Raw genomic sequence first — 12,026 nt, forward strand, 5'->3', positions numbered from 1 at the left:
AATTATTTTATTCATACCCAATGACTACGTGATAATATGCTCAACTAGAGTCCTAAATTAGATCTTTAGATAATACTTGCCATTATGAATAATTCTGAATAAGCATTCTTGAACTTAAATGTTTGTCCATTTTCTCAATGGAATTAATGTCTGAATGAATTCCTTTGTATTGATATAGACAATTGCCACTCCCATTCTTATATAATGCATAATATATATATTTATCTTATTACTTAAATATGAGCATTTTTTTAAATGAGTAACATTCCTCTAAATAGCCATGATATTTATATAATTAACAAATAAAGATTCATGGATTTAACAAATTAAATTTCCCCATTGTCTGCAGAACTACTTAATAAAGTTCTTCAAAACATCCAATTAAACCTTTAAATTCAGCATATCCCTTTTCTCTTAAATGCTTTAAACACCGTAATCAGAAGAAAAAAGTTTTATTACATAGAAGTTACAAACTTACTAATGTTATGGATTTAATTTTCTTTTGTATCATTTTAATTCTTCTTGCTAACATTTGCTTTTGCAGTTTCCTGGAGTTGCCTTCCTAACAATGCAGTAATTCTACCAGACTCAAAAGAAGAGTAATATCATCTCAGATTAGCTGAGGTAGCAGAATCTGAAATGCCAACTTGTTGATTCTTGGTTGGATCAGAAAGTTGACTGAACAGTCTGAGGTAATTCACATCTGTGCTTCTTAGCTGTTAAGTAGCATCTTGTTTTATAAGGAATTCTCTAGGGCTACCTCATAGGACTTCCAAGTCCATGTCTTTCACATAAGTTTTAATTTTGTGAAGCTTGAGTCTTCCTAAGTGTTATTGTAACTTTTGATTTTTGTATGACTACCATCAACTAACTCATTGTTCTGCCCTTATGCTATTTTGGGGCGTCCCCGAGAGCTCAGCTGGTAAAGAATCTGCCTGCAATGCGGGAGACCTGGGTTCGACCCTTGGGTTGGGAAGATCCCTTGGAGAAGGGAAAGGCTACCCACTCCAGTATTCTGGTCTGGAGAATTCCACAGACTGTAAAGCCCATGGGGTCAAAGAGTAGGACACGACTGAGCAATTTTCACTTTCATTTCACTTACACTATGCCATATTGGCCTGATTAGTTAGGTTATTGCAAACTTACCCATATTTTTGGGCTTCCCAGGTGGGGCAGTGGTAAAAAAAAGTCTGCCTGCCAATGTGAAAGACACAGGTTCAATGCCTGGTTCGGGAAAATGCCTTGGAATGGGAAATGGCAACCCATCACAATATTCTTGCCTGGAAAATTCTGTGTACAGAGGAGCCTGGTAGGCTACACCCCATGGGGTCACAAAGAGTTGGACATGACTAAGCACACACACGGAGAAGGTAATGGCACCCCACTCCAGTATACTTGCCTGGAAAATCCCATGGACAGAGGAGCCTGATAGGCTGCAGTCCATGAGGTCGCTAAGAGTCGGACACGACTGAGCGACTTCACTTTCACTTTTCACTTTCATGCATTGGAGACGGAAATGGCAACCCGCTCCAGTGTTCTTGCTTGGAGAATCCCAGGGACAGGGGAGCCTGGTAGGAGGCCGTCTATGGGGTCACACAGAGTCGGACACGACTGAAGTGACTTAGTAGCAGCAGCAGCAAGCACACACAAGAACCATGTTTTATCTGTATCTTATCATTGACTGTGATGCGAAGGTGTAGATGTCGTTGCTATTCAGTCGCTTAGTCGTGTCCAACTCTTTGCAACCCCGTGGACTACAGCACACCAGTCTTTCCTGTCCTTCACTATCTCCCAAGTTTTCTCAAACGCATGTCCATTGAGTCGGAGATGCCATCCAACCATCTCATCCTCTGTCATCCCCTTCTCCTCCTGCCTTCAATCTTTCCCAGTATTAGAATCTTCTCGTGAATCAGCTCTTCGCATCAAGTGGCCAAAATATTGGAGCTTAAGCTTCAGCATCAGTCCTTCCAAAGAATATTCAGGGTTGATTTCCTTTAAGATTGACTGGTTTGCTCTCCTTGCTGTCCTAGGGACTCTAAAGCGTCTTCACCAGCACCACAGTTAGAATGCATCAATTCTTCAGTGCTCAACCTTCTTTATAGTTCAGGTCTCAACGTCTGTACATGACTAATGTAAAAACCATAGCTTGAACTATATGGACTTTTTTTGGCAAAATAATGTCTCTGCTTTTTAATACACTGTCTAGGTTTGTCATAGCTTTTCCTCCAAGGAGCAAATATCTTTTAATTTCATGGCTGCATTCACCATCTGCAGTTATTTTGGAGCCCAGGGAAATAAAGTCTGTTACTTTATCCATTTTTTCCCGGTCTATTTGCGATGAAGTGATAGGACTGGATGCCATGATCTTAGCTTTTTGAATGTTGATTTTTAAGCTAGCTTTTTTCACTCTCCTCTTTCACCTCCATCAAGAGGCTCTTTAGTTCCTCTTCACTTAGAGGTTTTGTTATCAATGAGCATTGAATTGTATCAAACATTTTTTCTAATTTATTGAATATTATATAACTTTCTTTTTTATTCTATTAATGCTGTATATTACAATGATCGTTTTTCAATGTTTTATCAGTCTTGCATTCCTAGGACAAAACCAGTTGTTCTAGTCAGTGTATACCTACCTGTAAGACCTGATTATTCAATTTTCTGGAATTCTGCTAGCCAGTTTTTAAATACAGACATCTAAGTATCAAATTATATAAACTTATATAGACTTTATATTAAAAGCAAATGAACTTTATACTCAAAACTCATCACTTCCTAATTACTTTATTGCATTTTACTATTACTTATGCTCTGAAACTACTTATAATCTTTCTCATCTATATGGTAGAAATACTATGTAATAGTCTGCTTCTCTGTTTGGGTTCAGCAAAGTCACATTGCTAGCTTAAAGTCCCATACTAGAATTTATACCATGAAAATAAGCAAAAGCTACAAATCAAAGCTTGAGTTATTGTTTTATTGATTGTCTATACTTACAACAACAACATGTTTGTTTGTAGCCATTATATTGCATAACTTCCAGTATTTGAAAATAGGAAAATTGATTAACTTCCAGGAAAAAATGATTAAATTCCATTATTTGAAAACCATTAACCAATTCAGCAAAGAATCTGAACATATTATTGATGAATTAGTGAAGTCCTGCTACATTTCTTTGTTGTTTAACTTCTGTTTTACTTATCAACATAAACCAAGATATCAACCAACATATATTGAAACTGCACTTATTCATTAGTTGTGACCATCAGTTATATACAAATATGATTCAACAGAAGTCAATAAAATCAATGAGATTTTACAATAAAAAATAATTGATATTTTATTATAATTTGTAGATCATATAGTAAATATCCTTTATCTCAGTAAATTTATAATGAACTGTGTGTGTGTATATGCCTGAAAGTGTTACTTGGTTCAGTCATGTCTGACTCTTTGTGATCCCATGGACTATAGCCTGCCAGGCTCCATTGTTCATGAGGTTGTCCAGGCAAGAATACAGGAGTGGATTGCTATGCCCTCCTCCAGGGGATCTTCCTGACCCAGGGATCAACCTGCATATCTTACATCTACCTGCATTGGCAGACAGGTTCTTTACCACTAGAGCCACCTAGGAACCCTGTGTGTGTATATATATATATATATGTGTGTGTGTGTGTGTTTATGTATATATATTAATCTCCATATATCTATAATCCTTCTTTTAAATTTGGAAAGCGAGTTGTTATTTACCAGCATTGTGCCCTCATGCTTAGGTACTCAGGAATGTCCAACTCTTTGCGACCCAAGTACTGTAGCCCACCATGCTCCTCTGTCCATGTAAATCTCCAGGCAAGAATACTGGAGTGGGTTGCCATTCCCTTCTACAGGTTTTCTTCCTGACCCAGGGATTAAACCCAGGTCTCCTGCATTGCAGAGGGATTCTTTACTGTCTCAACTACCAGGGAAGACCATTTACCAAAGTACCACTGGATAAAACCCACTTCACCACTTCACGATGTACTTCTACTTCTTTAATGTAACTAGACCTGATTTATTAATATCTTATTTAAATTTTTTCTATGTGTGTCTATGAGGGATATTAGTATACATTTTTCCCTTTAATATTTTTTCTTGAGTTTGTTATTGGGTTTATATTGGACTAATAAAATGAACTAGAATTATTCCCTCTCTTTTTTATTTCTTTCAACAAGTTTGGATGAGGTGATTACTTTTTCTGTAAATGTATATTAGAATTAACCTGTAAAACTACTTGTGCCTAGAGGGGATTTTTTTGTAGGAAAGTTTTTAACCATGGATTTGATTTCTGTAATACATGTACATCTACTTATATTTTGTGTATATTCTTACAAATATTCATCAAAGAAATTTTCAATTTTATGTCAGTTACCAGGTAATAGAATTAAGTTGATAATAATAGCCTCATATTATCTGTATCTTAAGGATTTAGAATACTGTCTTTGTCTCACTAATATTTTTGGTAAATTCTGGAGGGTTTTTTCTCTTATTTTCTTAGTCAACTTTGCTTGGGATTTATCAACTTCATAAACGTAAGTTCTTGACCTTGTTGATTTTCTTATTGCATATCTGCATTCTATTTCATTGATTTCTACTTTTACTTTTATTAATATCTTCTGTCTACACCTAGCTGCATATATCTACATCTATCTTTGGTTTATACTTCCTTTTCCAGCTTCTTGAAGTGAAAGCTTAATTAATTTTTTTAAACCTTGCTCTTTTCTAATAGAAGCATCTAAAGCTTTACATTTCCCTCCAGTCTCTACTTTAGCTATTCTTATAAATTTCAACTTGGGTTATTTTCATGATCATTCAATTCAAAATTGTTTTAATATTTCCATTGTGTAATCATTTTACCCCATAACTTAGTCATAATTATGCTATTTAATCCAAATGTATTCAGATATATTATTTCATTATACCCCAGGGCTACAAGCCAACAGATTTGTATCTTACTGGTAACAGTATCTCAATACTAAATAGTAAGATATTTACATATTTTTCAATATTTAATTTTCTTATATATTATTCGCTTCAAATTTTCAGAAACTTTGAGAAATGCTTATATATTCATTTTCAAGTCCAACAATTTCAAATAGTACTTTGAGAAATAAGGATTCGGACAGTAGAAGATATATCTACACCCCGGTTTGATCCCTGGGTCAAGAAGATCTGCTGGAGAAGGGATAGGACTTCCCTGGTGGCTCAACTGGTAACAAATCTGCCTGCAATGCGGGAGACCTGGGTTCGATCTCTAGGTTGGGAAGATTTCCTGGAGAAGGGAAAGGTTACCCACTCCAGTATTCTAGCCTGGAGAATTCCATGGACTTTATAGTCCATTGGGTTGCAAAGAGTTGGACACAACTGAGTGACTTAAAAAAAAATGTTATATGTTACCTTTCAAGTTATCTTTATCTAAAGTAACCCCCAAGATATGCCATCCTCAAAGTGGCACTTCATTTAATCCTCACATCAATTTATTTTTTTCTCCATTTGAGATAAATTTACTGTTTTTCTCCATTTTATTACCAAAAATTTGAGAATTGGGGAAAAAAATGATTTCCCTAAATGACAGTAAGTGACAGAACTAGAATTTACGCTGGAGTCTTGATTAGCAACTTGGTGCCACGTGCCTTCTAACAATGTTGGGGTAAGGATTACTTGAGAAACGTGTGTAAAGCAGAGTGCATCACAATAAGTGTGCACTAATGCTCTGCATCTACTTTTGTTTTTACAGGAATTCTGACTTGTTTTTTCCAAAAGATGATCTTGTTTCAGATGGCCATGGAGATAAATGCCACAAGCGTTTGGGCTCTCATTGTACTTCAATCAACTCGGACAGTTCAACTGTCAGGCCTAATGTTCCTTTTTTATAACAAATACTTTATAATACCTTTTCTACCCTGAAGTGATATTCCTGGATAATATATCTTCAGAAATAATTTCAATGCAACCTGAAATGCAAAGAAGAAATAATCCATATTATAGATTTCAATGTGATTATGGCTCCACCAGAAGCCATGATGAAATCATCAAATATTGTTTCTCTGCTTATGTGAGTGCGTGCTAAGTTGCTTCAGTTGTGTCTGACTCTTTGTGACCCTATGAGGCTATAGCTCACCAGGTTCCTCTGTCCATGGGATTCTCCAGGCAAGAATACTGGAGTGAGTTCCCATGCCCTCCTCCAGGGGATCTTCCCAACCCAGAAATTGAATCTGAGTCTCTTATGACTCCTGCATTGGCAGGCGGGTTCTTTACCACAGCCCAGTTCTCTGCTTAGAATAATATAAACACATCAGGAAGAAATACTGACTGAAGTGGTGCTGGCACCCTTAATATGTAAAGGACCCGAATGTCAGTGTGATTTTCTGAAATGATGACCTACTCTTGGTAGAGTTCTAAACAAAGCAGAATATGTCTTTTCTCAGTTTACACAGTTGTTGCATTTCTGGATAATATAAAATATATGAAAGACATGCAAAACTATTCAAGATTATTTTTAGCTAGGGCTAGCTATCAGGCTCTGGAGAAGGCAATGGCACCCCACTCCAGTACTCTTGCCTGGAAAATCCCATGGATGGAGGAGCCTGGTAGGCTGCAGTCCATGGGGTCACTAGGAGTTGGACACGACTAAGCAACTTCACTTTCACTTTTCACTTTCATGCACTGGAGTAGGAAATGGCAGCCCACTCCTGTGTTCCTGCCTGGAGAATCCCAGGGACAGGGGAGCCTGGTAGGAGGCCATCTATGGGGTCACATACAGTCGGACACGACTGAAGTGACTTAGCAGTAGCAGCAGCAGCTATCAGGCTCAGGTAGTTATAAACAGGTTTTTCATATACACAAGTACAGGGGAAGACATTTGAAAGACAAGTTTTCATTTTGAAGTACAGCCCTGTGTTTGCAGGATATCTAGCAAACCTGATTAATACCTTGAATTGATTATGCATTGCCTTCATGACAAATTCTATGGACCCAGCTGAAAATTGTGAGGAAAGTGTGACAAGAAAGGATCTGAAGGCATAGAAATAATATTCTTTGACAAAATCTGCCTCTTTGGCTACCCAGACAGACACTTATATTCTTCCCATCCATAGAACACACCCTTGCTCCATGCCCAAGAAACAACCCTGAAGTCTATCCGTGATTTCATTCAGCTCCAGGCTGAAGTCATAAAGTGCTTCTTGTGGTTTGATGATATATAAATTAATATGCAAGATATCTGTCTCTAATAAACCCATACAAAACACTGAAGAAAGAACAAAATGACCTTAGTAAAGACAATCTCTAAAATCGGTAAGTTTGTAGGTGCAATGGCTTCTGATCCATAAAATCTATCAAATCTTGCTAGGCTGGAAAGCAAAGACTCCAACCCCTAATGGAGGAATAAACTCCCCACTTAGAAGCCCTGGTTACTTTCTCTGCAAAGTTTCTCTGTGGCAAATAAGTTTTTAAGTGGCCCCCAAGATCCGGCTTCTGGGTGCTCAGACCCTGGTGTAGTCCTCACCGCTAGAGTGTGGGTAGGACGTGCAACTTGATTCAAACCAAAAGAATATGGCAAATGTGATGGGATGTCATTCCTGTAGTTCCATTACATTCTGTAAGCTAGCTGACTGACTTGTCCTCTCCGTTCTCTCTCCCTCCCCTACAAGCTGTCATGAAATAAATGGCCACTCGGAGAAGCCCACATGTCAAGGAATCATGAGCAGTCTCTAGAATTTAGCAATAAACTGAAACTGTCAGTCTTGCAGCCACAGAGAAATGGATTCTGCCAACAATCTAAAGGAGCTCAGGAGCAGATTCTCCCCAAGTTAAGTCTCCATATGAGGACACAGTCCAACTTCCCCTTCAGAGACTCTGAGCCATGGATCAGCAAAGTCACGCCTGGTTCCCTGAATCATAGGAACTGTGAGTAATAAACATGTGCTCAGTCGCTTCAGTCCTGTCTGATTCTTTAGAACCCTACAGATGGTAGCCTGTCAGGCTCCTCTGTCAGGCAAGAATTGCCTGGAGAATTTAGGGATTCTCCAGGCAAGAATACTGGAGTGAGTTGCCATGCTCTCCACCAGGGGATCTGCCCAATCTAGGATTTGAACCCATGTCTCCTGCATGGCAGGTGGATTCTTTACCCACTGAGCCACCTGGGAAGCCCAAGTAATACATGTATGTCACTCTAAGTTACTAAGTTCACAGCAATTTGTTATACAGCATTGGAAACTAATACACACCCCTTTATCAATTATCCTTGAGACCAGTGGTTCTGCCCTCAGGAAGGTTCTTGCTTCTCCATAAGTGTGGTGTGAAGTGGGTGAAGCTCAGGGTCTGGAAGCTGCTCACCTCCTAAACCTCCTTCCTGCAGCTTTAGGCTGGGAGTCCAGCTACTCTCAGCCAGATTCTAGGCTTGTTTGTCATGTTTGGTTGGTTGGTTTTGTTTGGCACTGTGATCCTCTCTAAAACTCAGTACACTTCTTTTAAATTGGCTTTGAATCAATTCCAGGTTTGAATAATTACAACCAAGTGTCTTTCTAGAAGTGGAATTAAAACACAAAGTCTCTTCTCTTTCACTTAATGGTCTCTTCGGAGAAGGCAATGGCAAGCCACTCCAGTACTCTTGCCTAGAAAATCCCATGGATGGAGGAGCCTGGTAGGCTGCAGTCCATGGGGTCGCTAAGGGTCGGACATGACTGAGCGACTTCACTTTCACTTTTCACTTTCACACATTGGAGAAGGAAATGGCAACCCACTCCAGTGTTCTTGCCTGGAGAATCCCAGGGACGGGGGAGCCTGGTGGGCTTCCGTCTATGGGGTCACACAGAGTCAGACACGACTGAAGTGACTTAGCAGCAGCAGCAGCAGCAATGGTCTCTTAGCTCTCATTCTCCCAGCTGCTCCATAGAACCACTACTGATTCGAGACTTTCTGAAATAATGGCTTTGCACTGAGAGGCACTATAGTTAATTTAATCGCTGCCAGTAGATTGTTTATAGCTTACATTGATCTCCTCCCTTTTATACTCATTGTTGATACCTGCTTCAAATTGGGATACAGAAACAGTTGAATATTTTGACACAACAAGATGTCAAATTATAGGACACTTGAGTCTTTCAGACATCAAGCAGAGTCAGATACTGCCTGTCCTCTACCCCCAGCAAAATCACATCTTCTATTTCTGTTTGCTGAGTGGTTATTCTTACTTAAGTTCCTTTCTTTGTGTATAACTTTGCTCCACCATGACATAATGAATCTTCCCTACTCTTTTCCCTAGTGCCATGGATGCTGGCAGTTCTTACAGGACCTTCTATTCTAGGTGACAATAATACTGAGGGAGGAAAAAGTGAAATTATTTTACTTAGGAAGAAGAAAGAATAGATGCTAGAGTTGAATTCTAACCATGACTGCCATGAGTGTTAGTTTTAGCTAGTATTATTCACTGCAGAGCAAATCAACCCTCAATATTTATTGGAAGGACTGATGCTGAAGCTGATGAAGCTCCAATACTTTGGCCACATGATGAGAAGAGCTGACTCATTAGAAAAGACCCTGATGCTGGGAAGTATTGAAGCCAGGAGGAGAAGGAGACAATAGAGAATGAGATGGTTGGATGGCATCACCGACTTCACGGCCATTCAGTTCAGTTCTGTAGAGTTGCTCAGTTGTGTCTGACTCTGCAACCCCTTGGACTACAGCATGCCAGGCTTCCCTGGCCATCACCAACTCCCAGAGGTTACTCAAACTCATGTCCTTCGAGTTGGTGATGCCATTCAACCATCTCATCCTCTGTCATCCTCTTCTCTTCCCGCCTTCAGTCTTTCCCAGAACCAGGATATTTTCTAGTGAGTCAGTTCTTCGCATTACGTGGCCAAAGTATTGGAGTTTCAGCTTCAGCATCAGTCATTCCAGTGAATATTCAGGAATGATTTCCTTTAGGATGGACTGGTTGTATTTCCTTGCAGTCCAAGGGACTCTCAAGAGTCTTCTCCAACACCACAGTCAAAAGCATCAGTTCTTCGGCCCTCAGCTGTCTTTATAGTCCAACTTTCACATCCATACTTGACCACTGGAAAAACCATAGCCTTGACTAGATGGACCTTTGTTGGCAAATTAATGTCTCTGCTTTTTAATATGCTGTCTAGATTGTTCATAACTTTTCTTCCAAGGAGCAAACATCTTCTCATTTCATGGCTGTAGTCACCATCTGCAGTGATTTTGGAGCCCCCAAAAATAAAGTCTGTCACTGTTTCCACTGTTTCCCCATCTACTTGCCATTAAGTGATGGGACCAGATGTCATATTCTTAGCATTCTGAATGTTGACTCTTAAGTCAAATTTTTCACTCTCCTCTTTCACTTTCATCAAGAGGCTCTTTAGTTCTTCTTCAGTTTCTGCCATAAGAGTGGTGTTAACTGCATATCTGAGGTTATTGATATTTCTGCCGGCAATCTTGATTCCAGCTTGTGCTTCATCCAGTCAGGCATTTCACATGACATACACTGCATGTAAGTTAAATAAGCAGGGTGACCATATGCAGCCTTGATGTACTCCTTTCCTGATTGGGAACCAGTCTGTTGTTCCATGTCTAGTTCTAACTATTGCTTCTTTACCTGCATACAGATTTCTCAGGAGGCAGGTCAGGTGGTCTGGTATTCCCATCTCTTTCAAAACTTTCCATAGTTTGTTGCAATCCACACAGTCAAAGGCTTAGGCATAGTCAATAAAGCAGAAGTTGATGCTTTTTCTGGAACGCTCTTGCTTTTTCAGTGACCCAACGGATGTTGGCAATTTGATCTCTGGTTCCTCTGCCTTTTCTAAAACCAGCTTGAACATCTGGAAATTGCTGGTTCACATACTGTTGAAGCCTGACTTAGAGAATTTTGAGCATTATTTTGCTATTGTATGAGATGCGTGTATTTGTGTGGTAGTTTGAACATTCTTTGGCATTACCTTTCTTTGGGATTGGAGTGAAAACTGACCTTTTCCAGTCCTGTGGCCTTTGTTGAGATTTCCAAATTTGATGGCATATTGAGTGCAGCACTTTCGCAGCATCATCTTTTAAGATTTGAAATAGCTTAACTGGAATTCCATCACCTCCACTAGCTTTGTTCATAAGGATGCTTCCTAAGGTCCACTTGACTTTGCATTCCAAGATGTCTGGCTCTAGGTGAATGATCACACCATCATGTTTATCTGGGTCATGAAGATCTTTTGTGTATAGTTCTTCTGTGTATTATTGCCACCTCTTCTTCATACCTTCTTCTTCTGTTAGGTCCATACTATTTCTGTCCTTAATTGTGCCCACCTTTGCATGAGATGTTCCCTTGGTATCTGTAATTTTCTTGAAGAGATCTCTAGTCTTTCCCTTTCTATTATTTTCTTCTATATCTTTGCATTGATCACTGAGGAAGGCTTTCTTATCTATCCTTGCTATTCTTTGGAATTCTGCATTCAAATGGGTATATCTTTCATTTTCTCCTTTGCCTTTAGCTTCTCTTCTTTTCTCAGCTATTTGTTAGGTCTCTTCAGACAACTATTTTGCCTTTTTGCATTTCTTTTTCTTGGAGATGGTCTTGATCACTGCCTCTTGTACAATGTTACGAAGCTCCATGCATCGTTCTTTAGGCACTCTGTCTATCAGATCTAATCCCTTGAATCTATTTGTCACTTCCAATGTAGAATCATAAGGGATTTGATTTAAGTCATACCTGAATGGTCTAGTGGTTTCCATACTTTCTTCAATTTAAGTCTGAATTTGGCAATAAGGAGTTCATGATCTGAGCCACAGTCAGCTCCTGGTCTTGTTTTTGCTGACTGTATAGAGCTTCTCCATCTTTGGCTGCAACAATATAATCAATCTGATTTCGGTATTGACCATCTGGTGATGTCCACGTGTAGAGTCTTCTCTTGTGTTGTTGGAGGAGGGTGTTTTCTATAACCAGTGCATTCTTTTGGCAAAACGCTGTTAGCCTTTGACCTGCTTCATTTTGTACCTCAAGGTCA

This window comes from Moschus berezovskii, chromosome 19, assembly GCF_049115385.1.
Source record: "Moschus berezovskii isolate FMDL1 chromosome 19, NW_MosBer_1.0, whole genome shotgun sequence".
In the NCBI taxonomy this organism is placed as follows: domain Eukaryota; kingdom Metazoa; phylum Chordata; class Mammalia; order Artiodactyla; family Moschidae; genus Moschus; species Moschus berezovskii.